The 15551-nt window shown below is 42.2% G+C and overlaps 1 protein-coding gene across 7 annotated transcripts in view; it reads left to right on the top strand.

The window, feature by feature from the left end:
- The window catches only part of MYRIP (myosin VIIA and Rab interacting protein), a 144889-nt gene that overhangs the window by 67790 nt on the left and 61548 nt on the right, over positions 1 to 15551 (top strand). The gene's annotated exons all lie outside the window — the stretch shown is intronic.

The raw sequence follows: 15551 nt of genomic DNA, 5'->3' as shown, positions 1-15551 counted from the left end.
AGACCAACTAAGTTTGTTATTGGTATGAGCTTTCGTGTGCATGCACACGTCTTCAGATACTTCTTCGTGCAAAGTCCCATACAAGTTCTACAAAGTGTGATGCCCTATGTGCATAATGAACAGGTAGCATTATTTGAATACCTGAAGGAACCGCCTTGACCCATGCTAGCCTGCCTTTGCCAGAGGATCTTTGTTCCAACTACCCTCTTTAGCAGATGTTCACTATATGACTGCATCCGCAATCTGAATCACTACTATTTAACTCTGCCATTCTGGGAACTGGAAGCAGCAAACACAAGGGTTTGGTGTGTGAAGCAAGTTCATGGTTTGTTTCTCTCCAAGCAAACCATGGTCTGAAGCCGAACTTCGGTATTGGCTTCCTGATCATGGTTTAAGCGAATCAAACTGTAAGTATTGTGATTCTCTTCTTCTGGCTCCAGGGTGAAGTGAATCAGGAGCAGTTCAGCAGTGTGTAATAGTATAGTGCTTGTTCACAGTAAAATGTGGTTTTCTGGCTTGCTGTGACATGTGAACTAGGCTTTTACTTTAACAAAGGAAAGAAGTTTTTCACTGTTGCTGCCACAATTTTGGAATTCTCTCCCTAAGGAAGCATGCATGATACCAACATTACGAGTTTTTTAGTACCAATTGAAATCCTTCCTGTTTGCCCAGACATTTAAATTGTAGATTTTTAAAGGGAAATGGTATTATTTCCTGCTTTTAGCTTTGGGGTTTTTTAGGGGGTTTTTTTGTCTTGTATTTTGTTAAGTATATTTGTTGGCTTTAAGTTAGACTTCTGTGTGAATTTTACCTGTGCTGTCATATACCTCCCTGAAATATTTTGATGAAGGGCATTTAAGAAATACCGTATTTTTCGCTCTATAAGACGCACCAGACCACAAGACGCACCTAGTTTTTGGAGGAAGAAAACAAGAAAAAATATATTCTGAATCCCAGAAGCCAGAACAGCAAGAGGGATCGCTCCCTCTTGCTGTTCTGGCTTCTGGGATAGCTGCGCAGCCTGCATTCGCTCCATAAGACGCACACACATTTCCCCTTACTTTTTAGGAGGGAAAAAGTGAGTCTTATAGAGCAAAAAATACGGTACTTTAAATACATTCAAAGGAATACAGTAATGCTATTTCCTCTTTGAGCAGCTTCCCAGTGTCATTCTAAAGCATCCCCACAATCGTACAAATACTTGGAGATAGGAGACCTGTGCTCTGTTAATAGTCAGATCTTCCATCATTCCATTCTGACTTGATGTATCCCTTTTTAAGAGCTGATTCTCACGATCATTTAAAGCATTATTTCTGTGATGTGCTGTGACTGAAGGGAGCCATGAGCGGGTCATTCTGCCATGGCATGCACAGAACACTGTATGCCTATTATCACTGCAGCACCCCTAACACTGTGGTTTGAAGGGTAGTGCTCTCTCTAAAGATGGGGGAAGAGAGAAAAATACAATTAAATATAACTGCATCATTGTGCTTATTGATTTTGGTTATCCAAGCTAATCTTCAGTGCTAACTCAAATCAGCAGAGGCATTGGTGAGGTGAGACTGTCACTTGATGCCTTGTTTCTTTTTGGAACGTAGGACTGAGCCACACCATTGGAAATAGTGGAAAGCGCTAAGGAGCTCAGGCCCATATTAAACTCCTACATTTGTGTAGCTGAAAGATATATTTTTTCAGTTTAGTGAAAGATGTAGTTTGGGTTTATATGTTGATTAAAAAAAAAAAATTAAACCAGATTGCATGCAACTAGAAGCAAACATTCCCAGATGTTTCAAAAACTTTGATGTATTTCTTGCTTTATTTGTCATGACAATGCGTGCACATTCCCTTAAAATGCATGGATTCAATGGGAGGTGCTGGAACTTTGACTGGAAGTCAAGCTTACCTTACTCTCTCGCACAGGGTCCCTTCCTTTTATCCATGCGTGCGTAGAGAGAATGGCTGATATTTCTCAGTGGGGTGAACCATGGCATGGTTAAAGTTACATTTTCTTTTTTAAGTGCTTTAAAAGCAGGGATGCAGCACGTGAAAGCAACCACTTCAGGTGCTGTTGGTGGGGAAGTGGTCTCTCAGTGGTACAGGAAGACTTTTAAAAGCGCTTGACCCTTGCATTTGGGTGCTGCACCGGGCTGCAATGTGCCGTGGTGTGAAAGGGAGGCAACCTCACCTACTCAAAAGATGACGTGCTGTCACTGGTGCAGAGGACTGTCTCTTTGCACAGCTGGCACTCAGCATAAAAATGGGTCTTAAAACACGAACTACCAGCCTCGGGCAAAACACTCTATTCAGTATACCTTCTCACAGCTCCAAGTGCGTTGTCATATGCAGGCATAAATTGTTGTACAGTTGAGTCAAGATTTTTCCATGAAGGATCAACTCTTTGTTATTTTGTGATTTAAAAACAGTTAATTTTTATCTGTTTGCTCAAGACAACATAAATAGAACAAGATAATTTAAATTTCATGAATAATTTCAAGTAATTGTTCCCCTTACTGAATGTTCCATTGCTTCTGACATTTTAGCTGCTTCTTATTACACACAAACCAGAAGGAACCAAGTACTTTAAATACACTGTTCTTCAGACACTGGGCAGAATCTTGGGTAGATGCTTTCTCAGCTCCATCTCTTTTGTTATTTATTAATGTCTTTCTTGATTTGTTTTGCTTGTTCTTTTATACACTTCTCTCACTTGGCTTAAATGGTGTGAACTGGCCTATCAAAAATGAGGAAAAGTTTAGAATGTATTAGAACTGAAACATGACAGCCAGTTGATGAATCTGAGAAGAAGCGATTAATCTCTAGACAAATGACATTTGGATGGGTGTTATTCCCACTCCCATTTTTTAAAAAAATATACTGGGATTAAGTCAGTTACAGTTTGCTGTAATAGAAGCTTCCAGTAAGAAGAGGCACTGCTATTTACTACTGGTTTATTTTGATATAAAACACAACTGAGACCTGGAGACAGTCAGCCTGCCTTATCAATAACACAAAGTGTATCAGTTCTTCTTCCCAGGCTGCCTGTGGAAAGCTTTGTCTTCAGTTATTCACTCTTCGCTCTCCCAGGGACTGTTGTGCACTTAGCACAAAGTCATATGGGGGGAAAAAACAATAGGAAAAAGTTGGCCTCTTGGTGCTTTAGAAAACCTTGTAAATGTACTGCTTGCAGTATTCTCTGCTGAAACTGCACAGTCATTATCCACCTTTATTGTGTCTTGCAAAGTTCTGGAAAAAAATGTTTGAACATATGCAGAATCTGTGTTTAAATTATGCATGTTGCACTGTTACGGTCTTGCAATGGAAGATACATTCATAGACGTTTTGTGATAAGCAGATTGTTTTCTTTCAGATAAGATAATTGTTATTCTCCTTAGCTGCACTCAGTATGTTGTGATCCAGAGTGATTTCGTTTGCTTGTTTTTGCATTGGAGTTGTATTGATTAAGGACTTACCTATGTAAAATAGTTACCTTTCCTTGACTGCCTTTTTCAAATGTTACTTTAATTGCTTAATCCATTAGGTAATCATCTAGATTTGGCTTCAATAATGGAAATTTAAAATGCTTTTCTCTGCTTTCCTCTCAGGCCTTTTCTCCTGCATTGCAGAGGGTTGTAGTTGGGGTCCCTTCCAGCTATAAAATTCTATGATTCTATGATTCGGGGTCATGGCAAATGACCTTTTATTCAAGAGCACCCCTAACATACTTCAATAAAAAAGAAACCCCGATTTACACTAAAACAGCATATAAGATTGAAGTGGGAGAAGCAAAAAGGAGACATTAAAACCAATTTAAAATTGGACTGAAGAAAGCTACTTTTATTAGTTACCTATGTTGCAGTGCAAGTGCACCGATGTCTACCTAGTTCAATGAGACTTACTCTCAAGTTTTTGTGTTTAGGAATTGCAGTCTAAGTGGACTTAGTGCCCTCTTGTCTGCAATGTAATCTACTTCAAATCATCAACGTATTTGTATTATTAGTTCTGAAGCCCTACTCCTAAGTGAAAATAGGAGCTCTTCAAAAATTAGTTGGGAAACTCACTTTGCCTGCTTTAAAAAGAATAAAAAATTAGGAGAAACACGCATTCCACACCTGAAAAGGTGAAAGATTAGTCTCTGGGGATTGAGGCACAATTAAATGGTGACAGAATAAAGCAGAAAGTCTACCTACTGAAAGAGGGTTGTTGTTAGATATGGGGAGGGCAGGGAGAGAAGGTAGCAGAGGCGTATTTAGGGCAGTGCAACGAGTTCCCACCACACTGGACTCTGAGCCTCAGAGGTGCCGCAGGTTGTTGCAACTATGACAGTGAATTGAACAGAACAGAAAGCGGGAGGCAGGGGTGGTGGTGCCAATTTTTTGCCTCGTAAAGGGCAAGAAGAGTCCAAAGTCCACCCTTGAAGGTAGCCTTTTGTTACAAAAGTATTCTGGCACTTCAGGAGGACAGTAGGAGAATGTTCTGTGTGCCGGTTAAAATAAAAGGTCAGAAATAGCACACATGGCTATCACTAATGGTTTCAGAAGTCACCAGTACAAAGATGTGTCACTGTATCCTCTCGTACTTCAGTTTCTCTTCAGATGCTTAAATGATGTATGAAATGTCCTTACATGTAACATTTATAGACAATTCCACTGTATATGTCTAAAAGCAGTAGATGAGAGTATGCCTTATATGGGATTTTTTTTTTAGGTTCCTAGCAATACTTTGCTGCCCAACTGAATAAGCATATTCTCCATATGGCAAAACCATACACTTAAAACAATTAGTATCCCATTAGGTAGCAGGAAGCAATATTTCTGTAACTTCTTTAGACCAAATATTGAGGGCTCGTGTACACTGAATGGATGAAACGTTGAGACTGTGTTAAATTGCTTCCCATGGGGCCTGTGTCTACATGGTGAGCTGTTTATGTGCAACAGCTCGCTAAGTAGATGGAGTGGCTTTTCTCCATGGCCCTGCCTTGAAGCAGCGTGGAGAAAATAGGCCATTCGATGTGATGCACAGCAGTTGCTGGTCACATGCAAACAGCCGCCATGGGCAGAGTAATTTCAAACAGGGTTGGCGCATCCTTGTGCCCTGATACTGTGTGGTGTGCAGATAATATTCTTCTGAAAATGGAAATCATGGGCAGGGAATATTGCAGTCTGATTTCAGAGGGAGCAGGTCAAAACCCACACCTTTTAATATACAAAGCTCTAGTAGTAGTAGAATGCAAAATTAAAACGGCAAAAGATGTTTAGCTTTTAAAATGCAGGTTTAAATGAGGTAGTTTAAAGTAACCTCTAAAGTGAGGGGGCTTATCTCTTCCCTCCCACCGCTCTCTCTGATATATCCCTCATGACTGATTCAAATAACTTCTCTCTGTGTTGCGGCAGTTAGAAATCCACATGGCTGTACTAATTGGCTTCCTGCCCGTGGTGATCTGGGCTTAATCAGGAGCTCCTATAAAGAGAACTTGCCACTGAAAACTGAAAACATAGGTTAGCACTTCGCAGTGATGTGCCAGAAATGTTATTCTGTCCCTTGGTTGTCGAGCAAACTTTGTAGTTCAGCTTTGTGGACACATGGAATGGCCTCTTGTTCCTCAACACACGGCCATCAGACCACAAAGGATGACTTATATCAATTAGTTGCAAAAAACACCCTGCACATGCTCATGAGCACTTACTGTAAATTTCAGTAGGTATGTGGAGGAGCCTATTCAAAGGTTTGTGCTTTTATTTTCATATTTTATTGTCTGTGGCTGAATATTGGCATTATAAATATATCCTGGAGTTAAGGCTTGGTGAATTGTGATCCAGACTAAGGGCTACTTTTACCAATAATAGATTTTTATCCAGCCCTTTCTCACAAAGGAGTTTTTTTAAAATCTATGTCTTCTAAGGTGGTGAATGAAAATGTTCTATTGTGCTCATTTTCTGCTTGCAAGCTTCCTATAAACCTCTGGCTGGCCACTGTGAGAACTTGATGCTGCACCAGGCAGATTTGGTCTGCTCCAACAGTCCCTTGTTATGCTTCCTTTCAAGCCTTTGGTCCAAAACTATATTTATCCTTCTTTAGAAATAAACTGAAATGTTATGACTGGCATTGGTATCTTATTAATGGAGATAATTAACACTGGAAATATTCCAGACTTGGAGACATTGCTGGCTGTGAATAGCAACAGTAAACGAACACCTCCTTTGTTATTAATGTGCTTTAGCAATCAGGGGCAGCAACATCAATTAAAAACTCCTGTTTTTTCCACAGGAATCAAAATGGGCATTTTATATTGTAATTTTGGAGAGTTTAACCACAAACCTCGCTATTTTCTTCCAAACCATTCCTTGTATTTCAGTATATAATGCAGCACAAATGGATTGTGTAACTTGGATGAAAAACAGTGAATCCATGATTGGTACTCTTGGCATGAAACTCTGCATAGGCTCTGGCTAAAATAGAAAATCATTCCCTTTTCCTCCAGCGTCAAGGAAACGAGATCTATGAAGCAACTCAGCTTGCCTTCCTGCCAAGCTTGGTTTTATTTCAGATGAAATAAACTGAGCATATCAGCATATATGTTTCTGTTGGCAGCTGTCTATCTCAGGAGACAATGGAGGAGTGTGCCTTTGGGGGTGAAGTCAAACAGAGACTTACAGAGCCTGCTGTGGCTGCAGAGACCAATATAGGAGAGACATGTTTTGTTGCCAGTGGAGCAGATTAAGGCGTCCGGTTGTGCTGCTACAGGCGCACCATGGCGTTTCATCGCTCTGCAGTCCTCCCGGTGGTCATTTCTCCTCTGGTCACTGCTGTGGATACACAATCTGTCTGTCTCCAGGCGCTGCAGTCATCAGCAAGGGAATACTTAGTACATTTACACCAATGTACTTTCTTTTATAACTGAACATTGCAGAACATTGATGCAGTTTCTTGAAAAACCAGAGGGGGCGTATCTTGAGACAGCATCATGCAGTATTTATGAATTGTGTATATAACCAGGATTAGCTTTTAGTAAAAAATATATTATCAGAACAATGTTTCTTGAGTAAATGGGTACACAGGAGCAATGGTGCAAATTCTCCAATAACAAAATTAAGAAAAGATTCTAATACTTAGGGGCTACTGCCCCTACTTGTTTCTCTTGCCACCCTTCCAAAGCCGCCACTCCTTGCCAAATGACTTTACTTCTGCGCATCCCCGACCCTTACAGCTTTCCACCCCCATTCCCTTTATAGCTTACCAAACTCCTCTGGCTTAGATCAGGGTTTGGGAAACATTTATATGAGCCAGTATGGTGTAGTGGTTAAGAACGATAGACTCGTAATCTGGGGAACCGGGTTTGTGTCTCCGCTCCTCCCAATGCAGCTGCTGGGTGACCTTGAGCTAGTCACACTTCTTTGAAGTCTCTCAGCCCCACTCACCTCGCAGAGTGTTTGTTGTGGGGGAGGAAGGGAAAGGAGAATGTTAGCTGCTTTGAGACTCCTTTGGGTAGTGATAAAGCAGGATATCAAATCCAAACTCCTCCTCTTCTTCTTCTTATATCTGGAGGGCCAGCTCTTTATCTTTCTCCCACCCGAGGCAGACCAAAGTTGACCTGACAATTACCAGATACCGTAGTGATGTTCTATAGGGTCTGCACCCCCTGCTTTGGACATAATGCCAAACTGCGGTCAATTGAAAATGGAAGCAAAAGCTTTCAGTCCCCTGCTGTCCGAAATGTCAAAGTCCCACAGCTCATGCATAGCAGTGGCCCTGTTTGATTGAATTTTTTAATGGAATTTTAAGTAGTAAAAACTAAATAAATGAAGCTCTGTTTATTTTTCAAATAATTCAAAATTATTTATGAGCGTTAATAGCACATAAATAATATCATGAGCTCCAAGATGGGGGGAGGGGAGGGAAGGAAATCAAAAGAGTGAAGCTGCATAATGCAGAAGAAGAAGGTATAAATGGGAAAAAAGGCTGGGCTGCTGGCATTACTACATTCTTATATGCATTCTGTTATCACACATATTATTTGCTACTCTTTTTCTTCAGCAAGGTGCCCACACTTAAAGGAAAGATACTAGTAGACTGAGGTTTATTTCATTTAATGCACTGATATGATATATGCATGCTCTCTCACATGCACTCACTCACACCCCCACAAAATTTGGTAGCGTTATAATAGAGAATGTCCAGTTGCATATACAGTACATTCTAATATGAACTTTTGTGAGAGATTTGACTGAAGAGGAACAGTTATACATTTATACTTCTGCATTAATGAATTAATTCAGGCCCAATTCTTTAATGATGAAGTAAAAGTGACACCCTTGAATGCATGTTGAGGTATCACATGTTTTAACGTCTTCCCACATATTGAAAATCTTTTGCATGTGCAGTGTTATAACCTAATGCTCGAATAAACACAATAAACACAGGAAGCGTTTGATGTCAGGTTGCTTTCAAGCAAGCAATCTCACCTGTGCACCCTTGGAGCAGAGATGGCTCAAGATATTTTGATGCCTGAGATGCAAAACCAAAATCATGTTTTCCCCCTGGTACAGTCGTACCTTGGATCCTGAACGCCTTGCAAGTCAAACATTTTGGCCCCCGAATGCTGCAAACTCGGAAGTGATTGTTCCAGTTTGCAAACGTTCTTTGGAACCTGAACGTCTGACTTCCTGCAGCCAACCAGAAGCCGCGCTTTGGTATCTGAACGTTTTGGAAGTCAAACGGACTCCTGGAACGCATTCCGTTCGATTTCCAAGGTACGACTGTATAACCTAAATAATTGACAATTTTATGCTCTTTAATTGTATTTTAAAATCTGGTGCCCCACCCTACCTAATGATGGAACCAGCCTTACTCTGAGGTGGCATCGTATGCCATGGCTTGCTGAACATTTGGATCAGTTCATCGTGAACATGTGTTATGGGCTACATAAAATATTTTAGTGGTTTCAGAAACATATTGTGCAATTCCCACCTACCTTTATGTCTAGTTTCATACGCAGAAGTTGACATATCCTTTCAAACATATTTAGCATAGAGATACCTTGGCCATGGGGAGTTAAGTTGTTGTGATATTCCTAACACCTACGTTTTGGTTGTAAAGTGTCAACGTAGGAACAAAGAAGCCTTGCACTGTAGAGAAGGTTGAATTTTAAGCATTCTTCATAAGAGATTTCCTATGATCTGACAGGTTTAATGTTTAGAGCATTCATAGCGGTAATTTTAGAGCATTCGTGGCAGTGAATAATAAAATATTTCAGATGTTTTTCCTAGATATACAGGACAGCTGCTTGGCATAAACATGGCATGTGAAAGCACCCCAGTGTCCCAGTTTGCCATTCACTGATTAGACAAAAGGAGGAAAACACAGCTTACATTCTATAAAATCTGCAGGGTTCATGCATGTTGAAAGAATATACATTTTTCAGGGATCATATTAGTAGTATCTCCTGTAGTTTGATTCTGTACCTTACTTGTAAGCACTCTCAAACAACGTGTTTTTTTTCCTTTCCCCTTGATGTCCTTTCCATCCTTCACTCCATAGAATGACATGCAATTGGGAATGTGCAAACTTGCTCCTTTATTTCTGCAGCACTTTTACACAAAAAGCCTAAATATTCTTGCTTTTCAAACAACTTTTGTACAACTGGGTTCCCGCTGCCCCATTCTGAAGCAGTTGCACAAACTAATGTGTATTATATTGTGAACCAAGAGATGCCTGCTGACATTTTGCATTAGGGGTGGAGAAACCCATGGTCCTGGACTTACGGCTCCCCTCATACCTGAACACTGGTCATGCCAGCTGGGCTAATGGGACTTAAGGTCCAACACAGGTTCCTTATCCCTGCTTTACACTATCATATTCACTATCTTAATATGTACTATTACTGGTGTTGCAATTCCCATTCCATTTTGCTGTCTGATAAACAAGTGCATGCACAATGTGAGAAAAGGAGGAAAGCAGAATTAGTTGCATGCCCAGGTGCTGAGTCCCTGCCCCTGGGAGCCCAGCCAGCTAAGGGAAGGGAGGGACACAACAACAATCTGAGATTTAAAATGGCTACAACTTTTATTCGTTTCATATGTAGGTAAGCCTTGGCATAGGCATTGGGCATGTATCTCTCTCAGTCCACTGCCGGGGGTCTGAGGCATGACAGGGTCAATCTTGGGTTCATCACAACACGCAGGTCTACGCAGATGGACCCCCCACCTGCAAGCAGGGGCAGAGGAAGGGGAAGCAGTAGGGGCGGGTCACCCCAGGTGTCATCACTGAGGGGGGTGACATTCGGCCCGCCACCCACCCGCGACTCCTAAGCCTACCCTGAGCCTTCGGGGGAAGGTGCAGAGCTGCGCCGCCTTGCTGGCAGCCTTCCCCCTTTCCCCCTTCATTTTGACAGCTCAGGGGAGGCTTGGGAGTCACGGGTGGGCAGTGTGCCATTGCCCCCCCCCCCACTCCTGGGCTGCTTGGCGGGGGGAGGAGAGGCTCCCCCAAGCTGTCAGAAGGAAGAGGGGAGGGAGGAAGGCTGCTGGCAAAGTGGCGCGGCTCCCTCCCCCACCACCCAGGAAGCAGCTTGCCATGGGTGGCTCACCCTGCCCCCCATGGGATGCTTGCCACGCCCCCCATGGGACGCTCGTCCCGCCACACAGCATATGTGCCACTCCAGGTGCCGGAGCAGCTAGCTTTGCCTCTGCCTCCCAGGTGCCAAGGGAAGGTCTATGGTCTGCTAGCCACATGCTTTGACTCTTTGAACAGAGACTTCCCTCCAGACCCCTCTAATGGAGTACAGTGGTACCTCGGGTTACATACACTTCAGGTTACAGACTCCGCTAACCCAGAAATATTACCTCAGGTTAAGAACTTTGCTTCAGGTTGAGAACAGAAATCGTGCGGCAGCGGCGCAGCAGGAGCAGGAGATCCCATTAGCTAAAGTGGTGCTTCAGGTTAAGAACAGTTTCAGGTTAAGAACGGACCTCCAGAACAAATTAAATACTTAACCTGAGGTACCACTGTACTCTGTTATCACCGCTGAAAGAAGGGGTGTGCGTGTGAGTAACCACTTCACCCCCTGGTAGGTGTTAAACTAAAGGATTCTACCCAAAGCCTAAAGTTGTGATGGGGAAGGCAAAACCTGCAGTGCAGGGGAAATTCCTTCCTGGCTCTGAATATGGCAACCGTTATAAACCATAGCAAAGCCTGCACAATCTGAAAAGGGAAAGATTAGGACATAAAAAAACGCAACCCTATAATAGAGGGAGGGATGGGTGGGTGGCACTCCTGGGCCGACCGAGCTGCAGCATGCAGCGTTGGCCGGCTTTTATGGCCAGGGACCGGACCGGAATGAAGACTGCGGTCTCCAGGTCTGCTCCTGGTGCCCTGCTCCCACCCCCAGGCCACTGCGGATTGGCTTAGAATTCAAAAACGGGTCTGGGGGTAACCCGTGATGCTTTGCAGCAGCTGGGGGAGCAGCAAACAACCTCAAGCAACATGGCGGGGCTCTGGAGGGTGCCAGAGTAGCTGTGCCGGGTCACAACAGCCGATCACCCTTCAGACCAGGTAAGCGGCCATTTTGCTCGTGTTTCAATTTCCGTACACTAAATAGGAGAATTAAGCTATGTAAGTGTGCATGTGTGTATACAAGTGAGTGGAAAAGAAAACTTAGAAAACTCTTTCGAGGAGGAAAAAGCCTTCTTTTTTTTATGGGTGCCCTCTTGTGTATTGAAATTCCCAAAGGAATTTTAGATTGAAATATGCACTATTTCAAAGAGGTGCTCTTTTTGATCTCTCTCTCTCTCTCTCTCTCTCTCTCTCTCTCTCTCTCTCTCTGTGTGTGTGTGTTGCTCTTTAAAAAAACCTCTCTCTACCTTGATAGCACTGTTTTAATATAACTACTCAAAGCATTTCAAAAGACTGAGCTGAAGTAGCTTTTGCACCTACATTTCATGACCTCATTTATTTCGCCTATTCATTTTCAACACTGCATTGCCCCTTTAATTTGGTATTGACTCAGTCAGTTGAGGTGGTTTATTGAACAGTCCTCAGATGTAAAAGAGAGAGGCTTCAGCAGAGTCACTTTACTACCTCCCTTCAATGCTGCCACCTATTTTCTGATTAGCACTTCAGAAATCCTGCAGGATATTCTACAAAAGAGCATGGGGGTGAAGACTCACCCACGCCGTGGTCCTCTTCTAGTGACAATACTTTGCAGGATTGGGGTCATGAAGGAACACAGTTCAGCTTAGTGAGTAGCAGTGCAATCTTAATAATGTCTGTTCAGAAATAAGTCCTATTGAATTCAAGGAAGCTTCCTTCCAGGTAAGAGGGATGAGGACTGCAGCCTTAATCAGCAGGACAATGGAAAGCAAACCAATACAGGGGCAGGTTGATTACAGATGTTAATTAATTTAGTAATCCCTGAGTGTTCAATTTAAACTTTAATATAATCATAACAATCTGCATTTTTGTTTGCATTTCATATTTCCCTCTCTGGCACTTTTTCTTTCCATGTAAGCAAATATATGAGTGGTTAAGATGAGCATGCTATCTCTGTCCCCGTCACCACTGCAGGGTACTGAACAGTACTGGGAGCTTCCACAAGTATAGGAAACTCCCTACTTCACAAGCCTTCAAACATGTGGAGGTCAACAGATGGAACTGGTGCATTCATCTCCATGCCTCCCACCCCATACATGCTTACTTACATGCAAAGAAGTGTTGGGGTGTGTGTACACACACACAAACATACACATGGCTTTTAGACCTTTTAAAATATGCCCTGAGTTCTAAAATTTCACTCTTCCTCTAATGTAGTAAAAGTAACCACACGCTGAGTAAGTTAAAAAAAGAATGGTTTACTTACAAACTCTTCAAAGGTCAGATTCATGTGCTTCAGAAAAGTTGCACAGCCAGTAAAACTCACCGTATTTTTCCGTGTATAAGACTAGGTTTTTCCCCTAAAAAATAATGTCCAACATTTAGGGGCATCTTATATATGGGGGCCATCTCGCCCCATTTTCTTAAATCGGAGTCCCCCCAAATAAGGAGTGTCTTATACATGGGGGCGTCTTATAGACGGAAAAATACGGTACCTCAGTGACTGTGGAGATACAGTTCCCTTCCTCAACCTCGGCCCTCCAGATGTTTTTGGCCTACAACTCCCATGATCCCTAGCTAGCAGGACCAGTGGTCAAGGATGATGGGAATTGTAGTCTCAAAACATCTGGAGGACCAATTTTGAGGAAGCCTGCCTTTAAGGCTAGCTTGTGGGTTTGTGTGGGACGCTGTTAAAGATTCTAGAATGATGAGCTCAAATGCAAATATTCCTCGTTAAGGTCTCAAGGCCAGCCTAGGGAAAACAATAGGCTTGATAACCTATTTCTTCCCAAGGTAAGGGAAGTTACATAGCTAAGCCTTGCAGGACAGCTTACTCTATGGTATTAACCCCTTCATGCATTAATTAAACTTAAGCATATTGGTTATATGAGACTAGTTGTCCCACTACTTTGAAGAGATTGCAAATACTCTGCAACATCGCACCCGTTCACCTAATCTACACCAGAACATCTGCTTCCTGAGACACAGTACAGTATAGGCCAGCCTTTTAAGGCACTGAGAAACAGTATGGTGGACAGCTTTCAAATATTTTCATTGCAGAGCACCCGAAATCATCTTGCTGAATGCTATAGTGCTGCAAAATACAGATGTAATGTATTTCAGTGAACTGCAGGATTCATTGAATTTAATACAGCTAAATATATTCAATTTAGAAGATGTTTCCATGTGGACATTTTTGCACCAAATGAACATTTGCTTTATTTAAACAGAGAGTGTGAATGAAACGGAGAGGTTTCCAAGGCAATAATAATAGGCTTTAGGTTGGGTTTTAAAGTTGTTGGCTTTGTTTTGTTTTTTGCATTTGATAAATTTTTAAAACCAAGCTTAAACATTTTGGGGCAGTATTGAACTCCCAAACAATACCATATTATGCTTTTGGTACCTGGAGCAATCCTGAAAACATGTGAAAACATAAAGCCTTCAGTTGCTATATCATTTTGCCTAATGAAATATCTAAAGCAGGCATAAATGAACAAATAAATGAATGGCATTGCTGGCTTTAGGACCAGTGTTTATTGCACTATTACTAGCAACAGCAATTACAGTGTTCCATGGTGTCTGTTTGTTTCTACAGAGGGTCTTCCCTTCATCTGCTGTAAGCATAGTGCAAACCATGGGCATAGCGGGGGGGGGGAGCTGCCCCCCATCATGTAAATAAATAAAAATACTTACGGTAACTAACTGACCAATTGCATTGCAGATAACTCAGTTCTGCCCCTCCCCCCAACATAAAGCCTGCTCCACCAATAAATCCTGGCTATACTCATGGTGCAAAACCTTTTACAGTGGTACCTCTGGTTACGTACTTAATTCGTTCCGGAGGCCCGTTCTTAACCTGAAACTGTTCTTAACCTGAAGCAACACTTTAGCTAATGGGGCCTCCTGCTGCTGCCGTGCCGCCGGAGCACCATTTCTGTTCTCATCCTGAAGCAAAGTTCTTAACCCGAGGTGCTATTTCTTGGTTAGCGGCATCTGTAACCTGAATCATATGTAACCTGAAGCGTATGTAACCCAAAGTACCACTGTACTTCCTATTTTTGAATGTGACCTGTTTCCACAGTGTGGTGAATATTATGGCTAGGAGCCTGAGCAATAGTTATCAGGTGGGGAATTAGTAATGAGAAGGGGACAGCCTTTTAATTGACCTTTGAATAGCATCTCTTAGTGCCCAAGTGCCATCTTCATTTGTTCTTCTTTTTAGTTTTCCACCAGGCAGCCACCTTTTGCTATTAATGAATTGAAAAATTTCAACCTCAAGAGATCAACAGCAGGCGGGGAAGGAAAAAATTTAAATTGTCCATACATTGGATCCTGTAGCCTAGCTGCTGATCTTCCATAAAATGGTATAGCCAAGTTCCTTTAAACCAGATTTCCCCAGCCTAAATAAATAAACCTAAAATAAACCTTACCCCTCCCCGGCAAGATATTTTGGACTCCAACGCTCATCACTCCCAGCCAGCATGACCAATAATCGGGAATGATGGGGTCTGTAGTCGAAAACTTATTGATGGCCCCAGGTTGAGGAAGCCTGCTTTCAAAAAGTTGTGTTTGTCTTTTTAATTTGTAAGACACACAGTTTAAAACTAACTATATACAACCGTATAATTAAACGAAGACAACATAACAAGTATGTAATGCCTCAATCCTAATTACATGTAGATGAGGGTGAATTCCACCGTACCTTCTGCTGGGTAGAGTAGACGCATACATGCCTCAATTCACAGAGGTAGTAGAGTCTGTGAGCAGGAGCAGAGGACCTGGTGAGCATAAAGTCATCCTGTATCCCTTGCCAGCGCTTTTCTCTCCAGTAGACAAGAAACAAAGTAGAGGGGACTGAACATGTACTGTACTTTTACTCCACACTGGAGTTATTAAATACTTTGGTCACAATGAATATAAGCATGTTCCTTATTATTCAACACCCCCCTCTACTAACTCTTACTTTGAGT

This window comes from Podarcis pityusensis (assembly GCF_964106645.2).
Source record: "Podarcis pityusensis genome assembly, chromosome: 12".
Lineage (NCBI taxonomy): Eukaryota > Metazoa > Chordata > Lepidosauria > Squamata > Lacertidae > Podarcis > Podarcis pityusensis.
Note: the sequence above shows the minus strand (reverse complement) of the source record. Positions and strands in the feature narration are given on the sequence as shown.